Source organism: Carcharhinus amblyrhynchos, chromosome 2, assembly GCF_965287045.1.
Source record: "Carcharhinus amblyrhynchos chromosome 2, sCarAmb.v2.hapA, whole genome shotgun sequence".
Taxonomy (NCBI): Eukaryota; Metazoa; Chordata; class Chondrichthyes; order Carcharhiniformes; family Carcharhinidae; genus Carcharhinus; species Carcharhinus amblyrhynchos.
This window is the reverse complement of record NC_137325.1, coordinates 111,074,577-111,095,637: the sequence shown is the minus strand read 5'-3', so window position 1 is coordinate 111,095,637 and position 21,061 is coordinate 111,074,577. Positions and strand designations below refer to the sequence as shown.

Genomic DNA, 21,061 nt, shown 5'->3' with positions numbered 1-21,061 from the left:
GGCTTCCCTCCTCATTGAGTCCTCCAGCAACAATCCAACTATAGGAGGCCAGTGGTGGGCTGTAGCTGTCCTCATTGCGTATTGCGGGGGTCATGGTGGGGGTTAAAGTAACAGGTGGATGTTCTGCTTCAACATTCTTGAAGAAAGTCTTGGGATGGCTGCACAGCTCAAAATTCACAGCTTAAAATTCAGCACAACAGGATAGCCAAGCTTGTGATATTTTGCTGCACATTGCATGGCACCTGCCCATTTTATAACTCACATACTGCTTGAGGAAGAGAGATGGGCCAATTCAGATGGTTTATTGTCCCGAAAGCTCGCAGCTTGTTGCAGCCATGCTTCTGCTGCTGGGTTGTGCTGCAGCGTGCCTGGGCATCTGTGTTAGCAGACATCAAACAACAATGAGGACAGTGCAACCCACCAAGCTGAAGTCTAATGATGAAATCAAGTTCTTCATCATAACATTCAAAGGAACTTCCTGAAGTGTGTGAAAGGCCTTCGTAACTTCGAAGTCTGCTGCAGTTGCTCCTGAAGTTGAGTGCGCTTCTTTCAGAGAAGTGGTCATGCTTCACAGTACAGGCATACAATCATGGACTCCTTCACATTTGCTGCCATATTTTTCATGGTTCTTGGAAGTAAAATGGCAGCTAGATAGTTAATGTTGATATTTTCTCCTAACATTTAAATTCAGGCCCAGCGAGGTCCATATTCTAACAGTCTGAGGTGAAGCTGACTAATACCTCGGCCTGCGCTTTCCTGCTCTCCCAGGGCACATGCTCCTGTTCATCTGTGATTTATCTGGCATTGAAACATCTGTCGACATTCCTCAGGCTTGATGTATCTGTAGGTAGCTGTTGTGGATAGAATGATAGCCCAGGATGCTGTGTGATGCTGTGTTTGTTGCCACCTGGAGGCTGATACATAGGGTTACTCACAGAAACAGCTGAACGATATATGTTAGAATGCTGCAGGACAATTCTTTCAAACAATGTTCTCATAACTGGCATGCATGTTATGATCACGTGCTGGAATGCACATCAGTGAGTGAGCAGATAAAAAATACTGCCTGGATGACCCTCAGTGGTCTGTGATGCAGGCTTCAAACCTGCAGCTGTCTAGTGTCAAAGTAGCTCAATTCTTACCTTTCAGGCGCTGTAAATCTTTGGGTGGCACGGTGGCATGGTACTTAGCATTACTGCCTCACAGCGCCAGGGACCTGGGTTCAATTCCTGGCGTGGGTCACTGTCTGGGTGGAGTTTGCACATTCTCCCCGTGTCTGATGGGTTTCCTTCAGGTACTTCGGTTTCCTCCCACAGTCCAAAGATGTGCTGGTTAGGTGGATCGGCCATGCTAAAATTGCCCCTTAGTGTCAGGAGGACTAGCTAGGGTAAATGTATGGGGTTATGGGGATAGGGCCTGGGTGGGATTGTGGTTGGTGCAGACTCGATGGGCCAAATGGCCTCCTTCTGCAGTGTAGAGATTCTATGGTTATATCCATCAGCTTAAGAGTGGCTTCCACATTCACTCTGGCTCACTCTCAATGTTCTCTAGCCTCAGAATGCATCAGTTCAAAGAAATATACACCCTTCATCTGTCATTGAGGTAAGTATGAAGGACATTCACAATAACACTCTCCTGTCCACCCTGTATCCTAGCTTGTGGGTGAATAATGACTCACCTTTGCAGATACAAAACAAACAGTGTCAGTTTGAAATGGCAATGGTAAAGTGCTGTGGTATAGAATGCACGTCAAACTTGCTTAAAGCTGTTTTCTGAGGGGTTAGCATATAACCTCAGCTGTGGTGTAAACTTTATGGCCTACATACTTTGCCCATGATATTAGGAAAGACTGCATACCCTTAATTTGGCAGACTTCCTGAGTCTATTAAACTTTATTTCATCTGCTCCTTTGTCCTTTGGGCATTGGGCACATCTTTAACTCATTAGGCCAGATCTTTCCAAGCTGAGTGAACACTTCTCCTGAGGGGAGAGTACAATGGAAACCCTCTTTTTCCTGCCCTTCTTTCAGAAGCACCTTCATTTGGGGTATCAGTGGTTTGCAACATTTTGCAGATGTCTCATAAGTGTCATTGTTTGTAGAAAAACAAGTAATACACACTTTGTTTAATCAGCAGTCACAGCCTTTAAGAACTGCAAAAGTGCACCATTTCCTGACCTGACTGCAGGCAGTGAGTTCCTGCTGACAGGCCCAATCCGGGTAGGGAGTTTCCTATTAGTAAATATGTCAACTTGGGAAATCATGTGAGATTGACCCTTCCATGGTTTCACTAAGTGTGGTTTCACTTGCTGCACTCCAGTTCCAACATTTCAACACTGGGACGTATCAAATATAACTGTACAAAATCAATCCAGGGAAAATCAGGAGTGCAGAAAATTGGTGAAGATTTATTTTTAAGATTGCTTACCCTGACATCCAATGAGACAAAAGGGCTGGATTTCCCTCCATGGCAGGATTACCCGACTATAGGATCGGTGACCCTGCTCTGACCCTGTTGCATTTCCTGGGTCAGCTTAATTTTAATACTGAATAGGGGGCTCCAAGCGCTATTTACATCCTCCATTGGAGGCTGACCTCTGCAGGGGAGGAAGGAAATCCAATGCAGATGCAACAGTTTAGAAGGCAGGCCAGACAGACAATGTTTGAGTGAGCAGAAAGCCTTCATATACTCTATTTTGTTCTTAAAGGAAAAATTGTCCACATTTAAAGAGTGAACTGCCACGGATGGTGGAACTGGAATCCTCAGGTTTCTTATGTCATTTAAGAAAAACATGCTGGAACTCTTGGGCAGGCATATGAGGAAGCTGTGAGTAGGGGGTTTTGTGTGGGGGTGGGGGAGTTCCTTCAGTTCTTTTGCTCCAGTGCACAATTGCATCTCAATGTATTTTAAATGTTTACGCCCACATCTTGTTCTGAAAGTGCTATGACTAATGAACACCTTGTTTATCTATTTAATCACTCTCTTTTCTCGCTCCTTGGAGTACCACAGTGATAAAGTGATGTCAAGAACCAAGAAGAACCTAACCTCTCTACTTCTGGGTTATCTACCTCCCTCCCAATTTATGTCTGCTGGCGTTCATTCTCTTGTTGCCAAAAAGTTGCCAAAAGACCCACACTTGGAGTACGTACCTGTAGTAATGAGATGACAGGGAGTGTGAGTGGTAGCACACTGAGCACAAACAGGGTGATGTTGAAAAATGAAGAGGATTTGGCCGAGGAAACCTCAACCCTCCTGCTCAGTTTTTTTAGGAGGCAAACCTCAGCGGTCCACCATTTATTGGAAAACAATGGCAACTATCCTGAGCTGCTTCCACACATGAAGTTAGCCTTGTGATAACTTGGGCTCCCTGCTTCTCCAGTTGATTTACTTGTTGAATACCCCTGCCCCACGTTGTCTCCACTGAGGTCTTCAGTGGGCCTTTGTTGCAGATATTTGGGTTGCCTCTGATTTTCGAACACCACTTGCTGGATCTTTCGTGTGCCACAATGCTGATAGTTTTTTCCTTTGCACTGGGAGGCTTTCTCCTACCAGGAGAGCACAGTGCATTCTTAATGAGTCCTAATCCAAGAAAATGGTTATGAACTTGACTCAGAAGCAGACACATTAAGAGACATATGCAAAAGTCCTGCCCTGTTGAAACTCTGCCCTATTGAACAGAACTCTACACTCTACAAGGTGACACAGCGGTTAGCACTGGGTTTGATTCCTGGCTTGGGTCACTGTCTGTGCAGAACTGCATGTTCTCCCCATGTTTGTGTGGGTTTTCTGTGGGTGCTGCAGTTTCTGCCTGCAGTTTGAGAGGTTAGATGCTGGTTAGGTGCATTGGCCATGCTAAGTTTTCCCTTAGTGTAACTTAACAGGTGCCAGAGTGTGGCAACTAAGGAATTGTCACAGTAACTTCATTTCAGTGTTAATGTAAGCCTACTGTGACACTAACAAAACAAACTTTAAAACTTTACATTTATCACCTCCAAATGGGCAGATATAGATGACATGCCATCTTAAAAAAGAATTAATTCAGGGAAAATTGGTACTTTGATTTAAATAAAATGAAGATCCTGGATTGATCATAATAAACCAATCCTCAGGGTAGGTAGTAAATATCTCTGAATGCTGAGAATACTGGATCAGAATTTATGAGGACTTGACCAGAATGAACAGCACACCTGTTCCTGCAAAATTCACATTAGTGGGGGTTGGAGTTAAAATCTTATTGTTGATCTTACAGTGTCACAAGTTGTGAAAAGCAATTACAGGTCTCTGCAGGCAGAATGGCAAAAAAAAAATGCAGCTCCCAGTTGCAGAAACTGTGAGCGAAACTCTCCACCTTCTTCAGGCTCTGAAACACCTCACTCCTGCACGACTTAGTTGTTGCTGACAACAGCTGCTCCTTGTTAATGATCATTTTAAATTACCTTGAGTGATTTGTGAGTGCAAAAGCAGGAAACTCAGAGCCTGAGCACCACTGACCCTCATTATCATATATTTAAATGGGCTAGTTTGGACTTGACTGGCCAGAAAAATGCAAGGATGTTGAATGGGTTAGTTTTGTGAGGTAAATGGCTTCCGTCCCATTTGCGTGCTGCAAATGTTTAATTGCCCTGAATGTATCCTGAAATTATGCCAAATACAGCTTGGAAGTTTTTCCCTGTGGTTCATTGCATAATTTGTCTAATTTGTCTCATGCATAGGTGTGGTACACTGCTTCTGCAAAATCTCTAAACGTAGAGACAAATCATAAACAAATTCCGGTTGACAGTTGCCTGGGTGAATTTGGACAAGTCATTATAGGACTGCCATCAGTCATTATGTACGTTGTACAAGATGAATCATTGGTTACATCAGCAAAAAAGATGAGAAATGGAATCTTGAAGCACCTACTGAGGCTGTAACTATTCGGGAGTCTCAACCAATGATCAAACAGATCATTGTTGCCAAATATCTCATTTGGCGTCCCATGGAAGGAAAAATCAGCTTTCACGCAACGTATTGTTATTTTGCTAGTGGTGTTAAGTATTGGACATAATGGGAGACTTCACTGGTGCGTGCTGAGAGAAGTCAGAACAGCAATATCTACCAAAAAGTGGGAAGAGCACCTCCAGTGATAAACAGGACGTATAGCAGCCAAGGAAATTACTGATGTGTTCTGGGAGCAGTCGGACCAGCTACATCCACCAATAATGGGAAGCAAAAGAGCCCCCTGGAGAAGTAGAGCAGGAGTCTGTAACTACCAAGGAAGAAGTACTAAAAAAATGGTTACAATCTTTCACTGTATTGTTGACTGAGAAATCAATGGTTTCACTTATTGGTTTGATTGACCTATTTTAAGTGGAACAAGTAATTTTCTACCAGATAAGCAACATCCTGATCTATTCATGAGCTTTTGTGTTCAATGAAAAACTATCTGTGCCATTTTTTGCAGCATTTCAAAATAAGTTCTTTGCCATTATTATTTTATTTCTTCCGTACATTGCTCCAACTATTAAACATTCAGCATATTTGTCTGTAGAACATGCTTGTTTTACCTATTGTCATCCCACTAATATAACTTATCTGAAAGATTTCTGAGATCTCCTCCCTTTGCTTTCTGTGTGATGTATTTCAACTTCTGGCTAGATATGAATAGGTATGTTGACATAACCTCCTATTTCCTCAACAGCTTCTTTATTGGACTTTTAAAATCCAGCTGTATGGCTTTTTGTACACAATATATAGGTGATTTTTCACAATAACTTCATTACAGTGTTAATGTAAGCCTACTTGTGATTAATAAATAAACTTTGTGGGCAGGATTTTACCAGCACATCCACCCGAGGTTCATACGATCCTGCCCGAGGCCAACAGAAAATGCTGTTCTCTGCACCTCCAGGGGCAGGTGTGCTGGTAAAATTCTGGCCTATATGTTCAACACATGTATATCTACCTGTTTCAGCACATGTGATATCTTAAGATTATCCATCTGTAGCCATTCTTTGCACTTGCAAAGAAAAATCATTTAAAGATTTTGCCTAGATAGTAATAAGCAGCATACGGTGCATTTCAATACAAATGATGAAACAATGCCCTCCTGATTAGAAGCAAATGGAGTATTTAGGAGCTCTTCTGAATCTATTTATATCTTACTTTCAGATGTTGCAAATGCAGCACTGTCCATGATCCTATTTGTGATTTTTTTTTGATCTTTCAAGATCATTCATTTCAGAAAAACTTACTGCATTAACAATGCCTTTGTTTTTCTCCATTTTGTGTTTCCCGTTCCATTTTTTAAATATTTTCTAGCAGTATTTCAAAAGCAAAATTCAGTTCCCTAGCACTGGTGGTTTGACTTCTGGCATGGTTTGTGCCAAAGACCACCTGGATGTGGGCATTATGAGCAAGAACCAAAATTATGCAAAGTAGGTGGATTGTAACATCAGTCAGTGTCTAATGCTGCCATTTCGGACCTTGCTACTCCAGATAACACCCTTCCTTAAACATGTGCAGTTGAATATATGACCAGCACCTGGAAGAACTCCTCAACAACATTCAAGCTTGTAATAAAAACAGAAAATGCTGGAAAAATGCAGTAGGTCTGGCAGTATCTTCAGAGAGAGAAAAACAGAGTTCATGTTTTGTGGCCATATGACTCTCATATTTAGGGTTGGGCTGATAAATGGCAACTGACATTTGTGTCACACAAGTGCCAGGCAATGAGGATAAGAACATAAGAACATAAGAAATAGGAGCAGGAGTAGGCCAACTAGCCCTTCGAGCCTGCCCCACCATTCAATAACATCATGGCTGATCTGTCGTGGCTCAGTTCCACATTCCCGCCCTCTCCCCATAACCCTTAATCCCCTCTCTTATCAAAAACCCATCAACCCGCGTCTTAAAAATATTTAGCGAGGTAGCCTCCACCACTTCAACGGGCAGAGAATTCCAGAGATTCACCACCCTTTGAGTGAAGAAGTTCCTCCTCAACTCTGTTCTAAACTGCACCCCCTTTATCTTGAGGCTGTGCCCCCTAGTCCTACTGTCCTTTCTGAGCGGGAAGAGTCTCTCCACCTCTATCCTATCCATCCCATTCATCATCTTATATGTCTCATTGAGATCTCCCCTCATTCTTCTAAACTCTAACGAGTACAAGCCTAATTTATTCAGCCTCTCCTCATAGGTCAACCCCCTCAACTCCAGCATCAGCCTAGTAAACCTCCTCTGCACTCCCTCCAAGGCCAAAATATCCTTGCGTAAGTACGGCGCCCAAAACTGCACACAGTACTCCAGCTGCGGCCTCACCAATGCCCTATACAGCCGCAGCAAGACCTCCCTACTTTTATATTCAATCCCCCTCGCGATGAAGGCCAGCATCCCATTCGCCTTCCTGACCACCTGCTGCACCTGCAGGTTGGGTTTTTGCGACACATGCACAAGGACCCCGAGGTCCCTCTGCACTGTCGCCTGCTGCAGTTTTTCTCCACGTAAGTAATAATCCTTCCTACCATTCTTCCTACCAAAGTGGACCACCTCGCACTTGCCAACATTAAATTCCATTTGCCATTTCCTGGCCCATTCGCCCAGCCTATCTAGATCCTTCTGTAGACTCTCTCCACCCTCCGCACAATTTGCCTTGCCACCAATTTTGGTGTCATCAGCAAATTTCGACACCATACACTCGGTTCCCTCCTCCAGATCATCTATATAAATGGTAAATAGCTGATCTCCAATAAAAGAGAATGTAACCATTGCCCCTTGACATTCAATCATTACCATCGCTGATTCTTCCCCTCTGTCAACATCCTTGGGGTTACCATTGATTAGAAACTGTATTGAACTGACCATACAAATACTTGGGTATGAGCAACTCAGTTGTAAGGAATGCTGTGGTGAGTAACTCATCTCCTGACTCCCCAAAGCTGGTTTCCCATTTACAAAACTCAAGTCAGGAGTGTAATGATTTACCCTCCACTTGCCTGGATGAGTGCAGCTCCAACAAAAGTAAAGAGTTTTGATACAATCCAGAACAAAGCAGCCCACTTGATTGGCACTCTGTCCACCCCCTTAAATATTCACTCCCATGGTTTGGATCCGGTTTATCTCTCTTGTGGGGACCATGAATTGGATTCAATTTGAATTTGGTTTTTGGTGCAAGCAAGGAATGGATTTGGGTCTGCCCAGTCCACTCTGAACATTGGCTTTGTATCCTTTAAGAATGGAGTGAAAATAAAAAATAAAACTCACACACGGTGCAGCAGTGCAAGAAGGCTTAAAAATCCACATCCCAGGCCACCTAGAAGGACAAGTGCAGCAGACACATAGAAGCACCATCACTTGCAAGCTCCCCTCCACACCACACCATCCTGGCGTGAACCTATATTGGCATTCTTTCACTGTCCCTGGGTGAAAATTCTGGAACTCCCTTCCTAATGGCACTGTGGATATATTTGCACCACAGGGACAGTAGCAGTTCAAGAAGGTGGCTCACCACCACCTTCTCAATGGCTATATGGGATAGAAACATAGAAAATAGGTGAAGGAGTAGGCCATTTGGCCCTTTGGCCCTTTGAGCCTGCACTTCACCATTCAATATGATCATGGCTGATCATGCACTTTCAGTATCCCACTCCCACTTTCTCTCCATATCCCTTGATCCCTTTAGCCCCAAAGGCCACATCCAGCTCCCTCTTGAACATATCTAACAAACTGGCCCCAATGGCTTTCTGTGGTAGAGAATTCTACAGGTTCACAACTCTCTGAGTAAAGAAGTTCTTTCTCATAGAATTCCCACAGTGCAGAAGGAGGCCATTGAGCTCATCGAGTCTGCACCATCCATAATCTAACTCGGGCCCTATTGCCTTAAGCCCATGCATTTATCCTAGCTAGACCCCTGATACTAAGGGGTAATTTAGCATAGCCAATTCACCTAATCTGCACATCTTTGGACTGTGGGAGGAAACCAGAGTACCTGGAGGAAACCCACACTGACATGGTAGAATGTACAGACTCCACACAGACAGTGACCCAAGCCAGAAATCAAACCAGGATCCTTAGCACTTTGATGCAGCCGTACTTGCCACTGTGTCGCTCATCTCAGTCCTGAATGGCTTACCCCTTATTCTTAGACTGTGACTCATAGTTCTGCACTTCCCAACATAGGGAACATTCTTCCCACATGTAGCCTATCCAGATCCATTAGGATTTAGTATGTTTCTATGACATCCCCTCTCATCTACTCAACTCAAGTGAGTACAAGCCCAGTCAATCCAATGTTTCTTCATATGTCAGTGCTGCCATTCCAGGAATCAGTCTGGTGAACATTCTCTGACTTCCTCAATAGCAAGAATGTCCTTCCTCACATTAGGAGACCAAAACTGCACGCAATACTTAAGGTGCGGCCTCACAAAACCCTGCATAACTGCAGCAAGACATCCTTACTCCAATAGGCAAATCCTCTTGCTATGAATGCCAGTATGCCATTAGCATCCCTCACTGCCAGCTGTACCTGCATGCAAACCTTCAGCGACTGTTCCACCATGACACCCAGGTCATGTTGCACTTCCCCTTTTTCTAAACTGCCACTATTCAGATAATAATCTGTCTTCCCGTTTTTGCCACCAAAGTGGATAATCTCACATTTATCCACATTATATTGCATTTGCCAAGTATTTGCCCACTCAGCCAGCCTGACCAAGTCGCCCTGCAGCCTCTTAGCACACACTGCCACCCAGCTTAGTGTCATCTGCAAATTTGGAGATATTGCATTCAATTCTGGGCATCAAATGCTGACCCAACAAGTGACACTCACACTCCATGAAATAACTTTTTAAAAGTTATGTTATGGCTGTGTAAAACACTAATTCTGCCTCAACTGGACATTACACTTTATGAAGAATGTGGAAGCATCAGAGAGGGTGCAGAAAGTACTCATAAGAGTGATTGGTGAAGTTGGGACTTTTTTTGGAGAATTGAAGTTTAAGAGGAGATTTGATAGAGATATTAAAACTCATGAGGTGTTTCGACAGGATAGATAGGGAAACACTATTTCCATTGGTGGAAAGATTGAGAACCAGAGGATACAGATTTGAGGTAATTGGTTAAAGAAGCAATGGTGGCATGAGGAAAATGTTTTTCACACACCAAGTGGTTAGGATCTGGAATGCACTGCCCAAGAGTGTGGTGGAAACAGAATTTTTTCAAATTCATTCATAGGACATGGGCGTTGCTGGCCCATCCCCAGATGCCCTTCAGAAGGTGGTTGTGAGCTGCCTTCTTGAATCACTGCAGTCCATGTTCTGTGGGTTGACCCACAATGCCATTAGGATTTTGACCCAGTGACTGTGAAGGAACGACGATATATTTCCAAGTCAAGCTGGTGAGTATCTGCTATTCTTGTCCTTCTAGATGGAAGTGGTTGTGGGTTTGGAAGGTGCTGTCTAAGGTGAGTTGCTCATGCATCTTGTAGAAAGTACACACCACTGCTACAGAGCATTGGTGGTGGAGGGATTGAATGTTTGTAGATGTGGTGCCAATCAAGCGAACTGGTTTGTCCTGGATGGTATCAAGCTTCTTGAGTTTTGTTGAGTATATTGAGGCTTTCAAAGGGAATTGGGTCATTACCTGAAGAGGAAAAATATTGCATGTCTATGCAAAGCAGGGAAGTTCAGAGGGCCAACACAGACATGAATGGCCTCCTTGTGTGCTGTAATCATTCTGTGAATTTATGACTTAAAAGGATCATCAACAATTTACAGGTTAGTTGCTGATTACTTTCTACTGGCTTGATTTGAGTTTGTCGAATTGCTTGGTGCTTTGAGGAGTTAATTACAGTTTGCAAAGTCTGCAGGGAGTTACCCTGTTCACGGGAAATGTGTTGGTTGTGACTGAAAGGGCCTCTGGCACACCACTTGTTCCCAGTCATGGGTGCCATAGTAATTCCTCTTGGGCTACAACATGGGAGGGAAATGGTGCAGAGAGAGAAAATAAAAAAAACAAACTGTTCACTGAAGGAGGAGGAGGGGGAGAAATGCTCTCAGTGGGAGCTCTTATCCACTGAGGTCTTTTGGGAGCACTTTTCTTATCTCCCCCTTAGCCAGGAACAATGTGTGCATCATATGTGATTCATTAAGGAGGTGTTTACAGAACGCTGCCACCTCTTGTAAACAGACCTGCAACCACAGAGCAGAGCAGGGTCGGCACTGATTTTGGCAGTGGCCCCGAATTGATTAAAATTGTTGGTGGGCATCGGATAGTGATGTGGTGAATGTTCAGTGTGTAAGACTGGCAGTTTATTTGTAAAGAAATGGCATGTGAAGATACATTTGCTGACCTTGTCTGCTTGTATGAGTTATAAGATGTCTTATAGCACTAATTCCGGTTCCTTGGAGCTGCACTGCTGGCATTAGCTTTCTTCTCGCACTGTCTCCTGCTCTCATGAGGGAAGTGGATCTCTGTATTCCTCTGCACATCCTGTGCCAAGGCCTCTGGCATTGCACAGTACTGAACTTCGGACATGCTCTTTGGCCCATTGCATCATTTTTCAAATATTTCCCTTTTTCTTGTTGACTCCTCGTTCACCATTTCCAGCCCTGCTGCAGCCAGAAATCACTTTGTTTTTAATTAGAAGGCAGCATGAAGTTTGTTTGCTGCCTGCATTACTTTGATTGGCTGTGGATTATTCATAGATTGTGCTTCCTGTGACCAATTTCAGGGTCTATTCAATTTTGTTCCAGGATCATTAATATGAATTTGGAAATTGACCAGAGCTGGGAATCTCTGAATGTTTTTCTTTTGCTCTGGATATGGCAAATGTTCAGTAACTCAGAGTTTCCTTTTATTGGTTTGCATGCCTGTTATCAGGTATGGCTCATTGGCAGCATCCTGGCATTTGAGTCATAAAAGTTGTGAGTTCAAACCCCACTGCAGCCATGTGAGCGCACAATTGAAGCTGACACTTTAAGCAGTGCTGAGGGTAGGCTGGACTGTCAGACATGCCTCCCTTCAGATGAAATGCGAACTTATCTTCTCAAGTTGACGTAAAAGATCTCATGGTGCTGTTTAAAGAAAATCAGGGAATTATTCCTTCAACCAAAAATACTGGAAGCAGGCTATTTGATGAGTTATCTCATTGCTTTTTATGGGACTTAGCCGTGTGCAAATTAACTATCATGTTTCTCCAAATTACGAGTTATTATTCTTGATAAATATTGAATTGGCTGCAAATGGTCTGAGACCTCCTGTGGTTATGAAACATTAGTCCAAGTTATTTCTTCAATACTCTCAGGCTTGATGATTTCAGCCAAAAAGCGTTAGCTCAGTGACTTCAAACACATATTTGTCTTTATTAAGTGTCGAGTCATTTTTCAAATTTGCAGAAATGCCAGACTATTCAGTCACCTATTAATATATTGTCATTATGTATATGCTCAGGTATTGTATATCAATGGATTTGTTTAATAATTTTTGGACATTTCCAGATTAGGAGCAATGCCAAAGGAAAGTCACAAGTACACATGCCTCCCATCAGCAATACTAAATGTACAATACTGAGAACTGACACATGTCTGGCTCAAAGAAGAGCAGGAGTTGATACAAGCAGATACAAGGGCAGCACGATGGCACAGTGGTTAGCACTGCTGTCTCACAGCGCCAAGGGACCCAAGTTCGATTCCTGGCTTGGGTCACTATCTGTGTGGAATCTGCACGTTCTCCCTGTGTCTGCATGGGTTTCCTCCGGCTTCTCTAATTTCCTCCCACAGTCTGAAAGACTAGTTAGGTGCATTGGCCATGCTAAATTTTCCCTCAGTGTGTGTCATCGAACAGGTAGTAGAGTGTGACGACTAAGGGATTTTCACAGTAACTTCATTGCAGTGTTAATGTAAGCCTACTTGTAAGAAATCATAGAAAATTACAGCTCAGAAATAGGCCTTTTGGCCCTTCTTGTCTGTGCCGAACCATTTTTTGCCTAGTCCCACTGACCTACACTTGGACCATATCCCTCCACACCCCTTTCATCCATGAACCCGTCCAAGTTTTTCTTAAATGTTAAAAGTGACCCCGCATTTACCACTTTATCCGGTAGCTCATTCCACACTCCCACCACTCTCTGCATGAAGAAGCATCGCCCCCCCGCCCCCCACTAATATTCCCTTTAAACTTTTCTCCTTTCACCCTTAACCCATGCCCTCTGTTTTTTTTTCTCCCCTAGCCTCAGTGGAAAAAGCCTGCTTGCATTCACTCTATCTATACCCATCAAAATCTCATACACCTCTATCAAATCTCCAAATAAACTTTAAAAGGAAAGATCAGTATTGATTAAGGAGAGCAATGCAGTGCTGGATGTCCAGAGGAGCCAAGGATGAAATCTATTTGGCTGGAGCTAAGAAATAAAAAAGGTGCAATTACATTGCTTGGTACGGCCTATAGGCCAACAAATAATGGGAAGGTTCTAGCTGAACAGATTTGCAAGGAAATTTCAGTGAGATGCAAAAATTATACAGTATTTATAATGGGGGACTTTAATTATCTGAATAGAGGCTGGAATATTGACAGTGTAAAGTGCTGTTAGGAACAAGAACAGGAATTTGGGAAAATTTTCTGCAGCAGTATGTTTTCAATGCACCAAGAAAGGAGGCACTACTTGACCTGATTCTTGGAAATGAGGAGACCAAGTGAATCAAGTGTCAATAGAGAATACTTAGGGACAGTGACCATTGTATCATAACGTTTAGGTTGACAATGGAAAAAGATGAATACAGTCCAGAGTAAGGATAATTAACTAGGGAAAGCCAATGGGGTAAGAACAGATCTGGGCCAAACAAATTGGAGTCAAAGACCGACAAGGAAAACAATAGCCAAACAATAGGTTACTTTTAAAGAGCAAGTATTTTGGCCACAGTCAAGGTATCCACCCGAAAAAGGGAATCAAAGAGATCCCTGAATTACAAAAGAGAGAGAAAACAAGATAAAGAAGAGAAAATGTGCGATGATAAATATCAGGTAAAAAAATATAATTGAGAACAAGGTTTAATATAGAGGGGGGAATGAAAAAGAAAATTAGAGAGGTAAATAAGGAAGTATGAAAAGAGACTGACAGCCTACAGAAAAGCCAAAATGAAAGGGAATCCCAACATCTTCTACAGACATATAAATAGTTAAACGAGCAGTTGGGTCAATTAGGGCCAATTAATAGTTTACAGAGAGAAATTGATAGGTTAAGTGAGTGGGTAGAAAATTGGCAAATTGAATTCAATACGAGATTGTTCATTTTGGAAGAAAGAATGAGAAGTCGGATTATTACTTAAATGGAGAGACTGCAGGAAGCTGTGGCGCAAAGGAGGCCCTTGTACATGAAACTCCGAATGCTGGTTTTTATTTCAATGGGCTGGAGTATAAAGGTAAAGAGGTGTTGCTGCAACTGTACAAGATACAAATGAGGCCACATTTAGAATATTGTGTACAATTTTGACCCTGTTATTTAAGGAAAGATATATTGTCATTGGAGGGACAGTCATATGAGGAAAGATTGGACAGATTGGGCCTGTGCTCCTTGGAGTTCAGAAGATTGAGAGGTGATATGATTGAAACATATAAGATTCTTAGACAATTAGACAGGGGAAATGTTGGGAGGATGTTTCCACTCATGGGAGAATATAGGGCCAGAGGGCATAATCGCAGAATAAAGGGGTTCTTGGTTAAGGTGGGTTAGGCGGCATGGTAGCACAATGGTTAGCACTGCTGCTTCACAGCTCTAGGGACCTGGGTTCAATTCCCGGCTTGGGTCACTGTTTGTGTGGAGTTTGCACATTCTTCTCGTGCCTGTGTAGGTTTCCTCTGGGTGCTCCCGTTTCTTCCCACAGTCCAAAGATGTGCGGATTAGGCCCTCAGTGTCCGGAGATACATAATTTAGAGGGATTAGTGGGTAAATATGTAGGGATATTGCGGTAGGGCCTGGGTGGGATTGTGGTTGGTGCAGACTTGATGGGCCAAATGGCCTCTTTCTGTACTGTAGGGTTTCTATGATTTGAGGAAGAACTTTTTCACTCAAAGAGTGGTGATTCCTTGGAATTCTTTACCCCAGGAAGCTGTGGAGGCTGATCGCTGAACATTTTCAACACTGAGATCAATAGATTTTTAATCAGCAGAAGCATTAAGGGTTATGGAGATATGGCAGGAAAGTGGACTCAAGTTTTAGATCAGCCACGATCTTATTAAATGGTACAGCACGCTCAAAGGGCTGAATATAGTTGGCCAACTCCTGTTCCTATTTCTTAGTCTTATGGTCATAAGAGGGTATTTACACATGGAGGCAGAGGGCATGGTTGGTGTATTAAATAAACATTTTGCCCCTGCCTGGACCAAAGAGAAAGATGCTGCCCAGTGAGGGTGAAAGATGAGGTAATTTGGACACTAGAAGGGTTTAAAATTGTTAAGGAGGAGGAATTGGATAGGCTGTTTGTACTTAAGGTGGATTAGGCACCAGGACCAGATGAGATGCATCCAAGGATATTGAAGGGATAAAAGCAAAATACTGCAGATACTGGAATCTGAAACAAAGGCAGAAAATGCTGGAAAATCTCAGCAGGTCTGATGGCATCTATGGAAAGAGAATAGAGCCAAAGTTTTGAGTCTGGATGCCAGGCTTGAAGCGATTGAAGGGAGGGACTGTATAAGGCATTTTGATTTCTTCTACATTTCCATTATATTTCTGTTACATTGTAAGACGTTTTTCATATCATGTACATTTCTGTTTGTATATAACCAGATGTGGTGTGGACCAGGTGTGGAGTTCACTGGGTGCAGAGGATATAGGAATAAAAGGAGAAAACTTCTGATGGAGGACATCATTGCTGGGACTGCTCCTATTAGGGCTTTTACAAAAAAACAGTCTAATTGAATGGCAACACAGGCACACAGACTGTAACCCCACACATTCACCATGGCTAATCTACCTAATCTATGCATCTTTGGGCACTAAGGGGCAACTGAGCATGGCCAATCCACCTGACCTGCACAACTTAGGACTGTGGGAGGAAATTGGAGCACCCAGGGGAAACCCGCACAGACATGGCTTAATACTAATACCTAATAGTAAATAGAGAATCATAAATTCCCTGCAGTGTAGAAGGAGGCCATTTGATCCATCAGGCCTGCACTGACAACAATGCCACCCAGGCCCTATCTCTGTAACCCCTAATTCCCCTGACACTCAGGGAATTTAACTTGGCCCATCAACCCGACCTGCATATGTTTGGAGCGTGGGAGGAAACTGGAGCACTCAGTGGAAACACGCAGACAGGGGGCAAATGTGCGAACTCCACACAGTCATGCAAGACTGGAATTGAACCTGGGTCCCTGGTGCTGTAAGGCAGCAGTGCTAACCACTTTTTCAATATATAAAAGGTAAGAGAGAGGTAAAAATACACATTGGACAACTGGAAAATCAGGCTGAAGAAATAATAATAGAATACAAAGAAATGGCAGAGGAACTGAATAGTTACTTTGCATCAGTCTTTATGCTGGAAGACACCAGTGGGATGTCAGAGCTCCAGGAGAGTCAGGGGGCACAAGTGACACTAAGGAGAAGGTCCTGGGGAAACTGAAAGGCCTGAAGGTGGATAAATCACCTGGACCAGATGGACTACACCCCAGGGTTCTAGAAGAGATAGAAGAGGGAATTGTGGAGCCACTGATGGTGATCTTTCAGGAATCACTGGAGGCAGGGATGTCCTAGACGACTGGAAAGCAGCTAATGTGACACTACTGTTTAAGAAGGGAGGGAGGCAGCAGATAGGAAATTATAGGCTGGTTAGCCTGACTTTGGTCACTGACAAGGTTTTCGAGTCCATTATTAAAGATGAGATCGCGGAGTACTTGGAAGTGCATGATAAAATAGGACTGAGTCAGCATGGCTTTGTCAAGGGAAGGTCATGTCTGACAAAGCTGTTAGAGTTCTTTGAGGATGCAATGAGGAAGTTAGATAAAGGAAAACCAATAGACGTAATTTATTTAGACTTCCAAAAGGCTGTTGACAAGGTGTCACATAGGAAAGTCTTAAATAAGTTAAGAGTCTGTGATGTTAAGAGTAAAATCCTGGCATGGATAGAGGATTCGCTGACTGGCAGAAGGCAGAAAGTGGGGATAAAGGGGCCTTTCTCAGGATGGCAGCCAGTGACTAGTGGTGTGCCTCGGGGATCGGTGCTGGGACCACAATTTTTCACAATATACACTATTGATTTGGAGGAAGGAACTGAAGGCACTGTTGCTAAGTTTGCAAATGATACAAAGATATGTAGAGGGAAAGGTAGTATTGAAAAAGCAGGGGGGCTGCAGAAGGATTAGACAGTTTGGGAGAGTGGGCAAAGAAGTGGCAGATGGAATATAATGTGGAAAAGTGTGAGGTTGTGCACTTTAGAAGGGGGAATGGAGGTATGGACTATTTTTTGAAAGGGGAAATGCTTAGGAAATCTGAAACACAAAGGGACTTGGAAATCCTTGTTCAAGATTCTTTTAAGACTAACGTGCAGGTTCAGTCACCAGTTAGGAAGACAAATGCAATGTTAGTATTCGTGTTGAGAGGGCCAGGAGACTAGAGCAGGGATGTGTTTCTGAGACTGTATAATACTCTGGTCAGACCCCATTTGGAGTATTGTGAGCAGTTTTAGTATCTAAAAAAGGATGTGCTGGCCTTGGAAAGGGTCCAGAGAAGGTTCACAAGAATGATCCCTAGAATGAGGAGCTTGTTATTTAAGGAATGGTTGAGGACTCTAGGCCTGTACTTGTTGGAGTTTAGAAGGATGACGGGGATTTATTGAAACTTACAGGATGCTGCGAGGCCTGGACAGAGTGGATGTGAAGAGGATGTTTCCACTAGTAGGAAAAACTAGAACCAGAGGGCACAACCTCAAGCAAAAGGGACAATCGTTTAAGGCAGCGATGAGGAGGAATTCTTTGCCGCAGAAGGCTGTGAAGGCCAGGTCATTGAGTATCTTTAAGATAGATATGGATAGGTTCTTGATTAATAAGGGGATCAGGGGTTATGGGGAAAAGACAGGAGAATGGGGATGAGAAAAAAATCAGCCATGACTGAATGGCGGAGCAGATTTGTTGGGCCGAGTGGCCTAATTCTGCTCCTATGTCTTCACTTGTCTCTTTCTCTGATCAGCCCACATTTCCTTTCACTAATCTCCTTCCATTTACATATCTATGGAAACATTTACAATCTCTTTCAATGCCTCTCTACTATGCTGGTCTACTCTCAGGTTCGCTGTTCTCTTTCATTATCAATTTCTCAGTCCATCTTTGTTGAATCCTAAAATCCTCCCAACCCTCAGGCTTGTAATTTTTTTATTAATATTACAAACTTCTTCCTTCAATCAAATACTACCATCTTGTTAACCACAATTGGACCACATTTTCTGCAGATTGTGGTGCCTTAGAAGAATGCATAATAGTTGCAAATTATGTATTAATTCTTTAACTGCTCACTATTACCGATCTACTGTCATATCTCTTAATAATTTCTTCGTCCATTGTCTCAATGTGCTGTTCGTGCCTACCTAATTTACTTTGTTTGGATTTAAGATCCCAGTTTTAGGCTTAAATAATTTACTTCCAAACTCAATATAATATTCTACCATACAATTACTGCAGATTTTTTTTCCCCTCCGATATGAAGATTAAAAATTTCCATGATTACTGTATTGCCCTTATTATGTGCAGCTCTATTTCCTGATATATATTCTGATCTACACCACAACTACAATTAGGGGGCCTGTAACCAATATCCCCCAGTAGTTTCTGCCACATGTTTCTTAGCTCCAAAAAACACAAAGTCCAAGATCATATCTCGTAGAGACTGAAGATAGTGAAAAGAAATAAAAACACACTTATATCTACAAGGAGAAGACCTTCAATGGAATGGATTAACTCTCTGACAGAGTATCGCACCCAGGCCCTCTCTTTTGCCTTATCCCCATAACCGCACACATTTTACCATGGTTAATCCTTCTAACCTACATATCTTGGGACACTAAGGACAATTTAGCATGGCCAATCCACCTAGCCTGCACACCTTTGGACTGTGGGAGGATACTGGAACACCCAGAAACAGTGACTGTCCCTTTAAGGACCTATGCAGAGTCAATATCACATGACCCTGGGAACGAGTCTGGGAGCAGGGTGGGAGATCGTCCTGGTGAGCTTGGGTTTTTGTTCCAGCACCACCTTGGAAGCTAACTGGCAGCCATGAGGTGACAAACCTCTACATTAATTTTATATATAAATAAACATTGCAGTTGTTACTTACCTATCTGGTGAACCAGAATTATTGTATCGATGAAGAGGATTAAAAAAAAAGCAGTCCCAAGATGATGAGTGTAAAGTCATGATAAAGTTCAGTTCAAGTTGAGAAACAGAAGAGTGTTTGCATATAGGCCCCAACTCAGATGTATAGATCCTTTGGATGCTTGTATGGCGGATTGGACACAATACATTGAATCTTTGGGCTACCATTTCCAGGCCAATGGAATAAAGGAGATGGGGGAGAGAAAGAGTGTGTGTGGGATCCAGGCCTACAAATTAATACACAGCCTCACACCCTCAAATGTACCTGACTACACATCATTCACTGAGATAGCTGAATTGGTGAAAACACACTACCACCCGAAGCCATCGTAAAATTGCAGCGATTTATGTTTAAAACTCAACCAGGCGAGCCCCTGGAGAAACTATTGCAACTTATATCACTAAGTTAATACAGATCCCAGACCACTGCAACTTCGGAGTCACCCTCAATGATATGCTGTGGGACCATTTAGTCCCCAGGGTAAATAACGAGGTTATCCAAAGGAAGACATTAGCAGAGGCAGGTATAAATTTTGAGAAGGTGCTGCAGATAGCACTGGTGATGGTGAACAATGAGAAGGTGCGCAGGAGCTTCAGACCATGTGAAATGGTGCAGTCCAATGGTGCAGTTATGGAGGGAAGCTGCAGTCAGCTGTGGCACCAAAATTGAAGATGTAATTTTAAAAAAAGCAAATGCATTCACAAAAAAAGAGTGAGAAGATTTAAAAGATACAATCAATCAACTAGAATTGAAGTAGAGTGTTCCCAGTGCTGGAGTAATCACTCCCCAGAAGCCTGCAGGTATAAAGAGGCTGAATGTTTTTTTTCTGCAGAGGAAAGCTCTCTGAAGGCACTGATGTGAATGTAAGTCAAGTCAACCCAGTAACAGAGTTAGTAATCCATCACAAGTGTATAATATGGAAGAGGCCAGTACTAAGGATTTAAACATTCACTCATTGTCCAACATGAAAGCAGACAAGCTATCACCTATCACAGTGATGCTTTCGGTAAAAATGTTTAAAGATGTCTCATTGAGACGTATAAGATGATGAATGGGATGGATAGGATAGAGGTGGAGAGACTCTTCCCGCTCAAAAAAGACAGTAGGACTAGGGGGCACAGCCTCAAGATAAAAGGGGGGCGGTTTAGAACGGAGTTGAGGAGGAACTTCTTCACTCAAAGGGTGGTGAATCTCTGGAATTCTCTGCCCGTTGAAGTGGTGGAGGCTGCCTCGCTAAATATTTTTAAGACGCGGGTTGATGGGTTTTTGATAAGAGAGGGGATTAAGGGTTATGGGGAGAGGGCGGGAAAGTGGAACTGAGCAGCGACAGATCAGCCATGATCTTATTGAATGGCGGGGCAGGCTCGAAGGGCTAGATGGCCTACTCCTGCTCCTATTTCCTATTTCTTATGTTCTTATGTTTAAAGTTTTATTTATTAGTATCACAAGTAGGCTTATGTTAACACTGCAGTCACCACACTCCGCACCTGTTCGGGTACACTGAGGAAGAATTTAGCATGGCCAATGCACATCTTTCGAACCGTGGGAGGAAATCAGAGCACCCTAGGAAACCCACACAGGCATGAGGAGAACGTGCAGACTCCACACAGACAATGACCCAAGTCAGGATTCGACCCGGGTCCCTGGCCCTGTGAGACAGCAGTGCTAACCATTGTGCCACCACAGAAATTGGTATGGGAATTTCTGCCATGGTAATAGGAAA

At 43.0% G+C, this 21,061-nt stretch overlaps 1 non-coding gene across 1 annotated transcript; it reads left to right on the top strand.

The window, feature by feature from the left end:
- The first annotated feature begins 1,064 nt into the window (after positions 1 to 1,064).
- trnastop-uca (transfer RNA opal suppressor (anticodon UCA)) lies at positions 1,065 to 1,152 on the top strand. The gene has a single exon. It is a non-coding gene; the product is annotated as a tRNA-Sec (tRNA).
- The last annotated feature ends 19,909 nt before the right edge of the window (positions 1,153 to 21,061 follow it).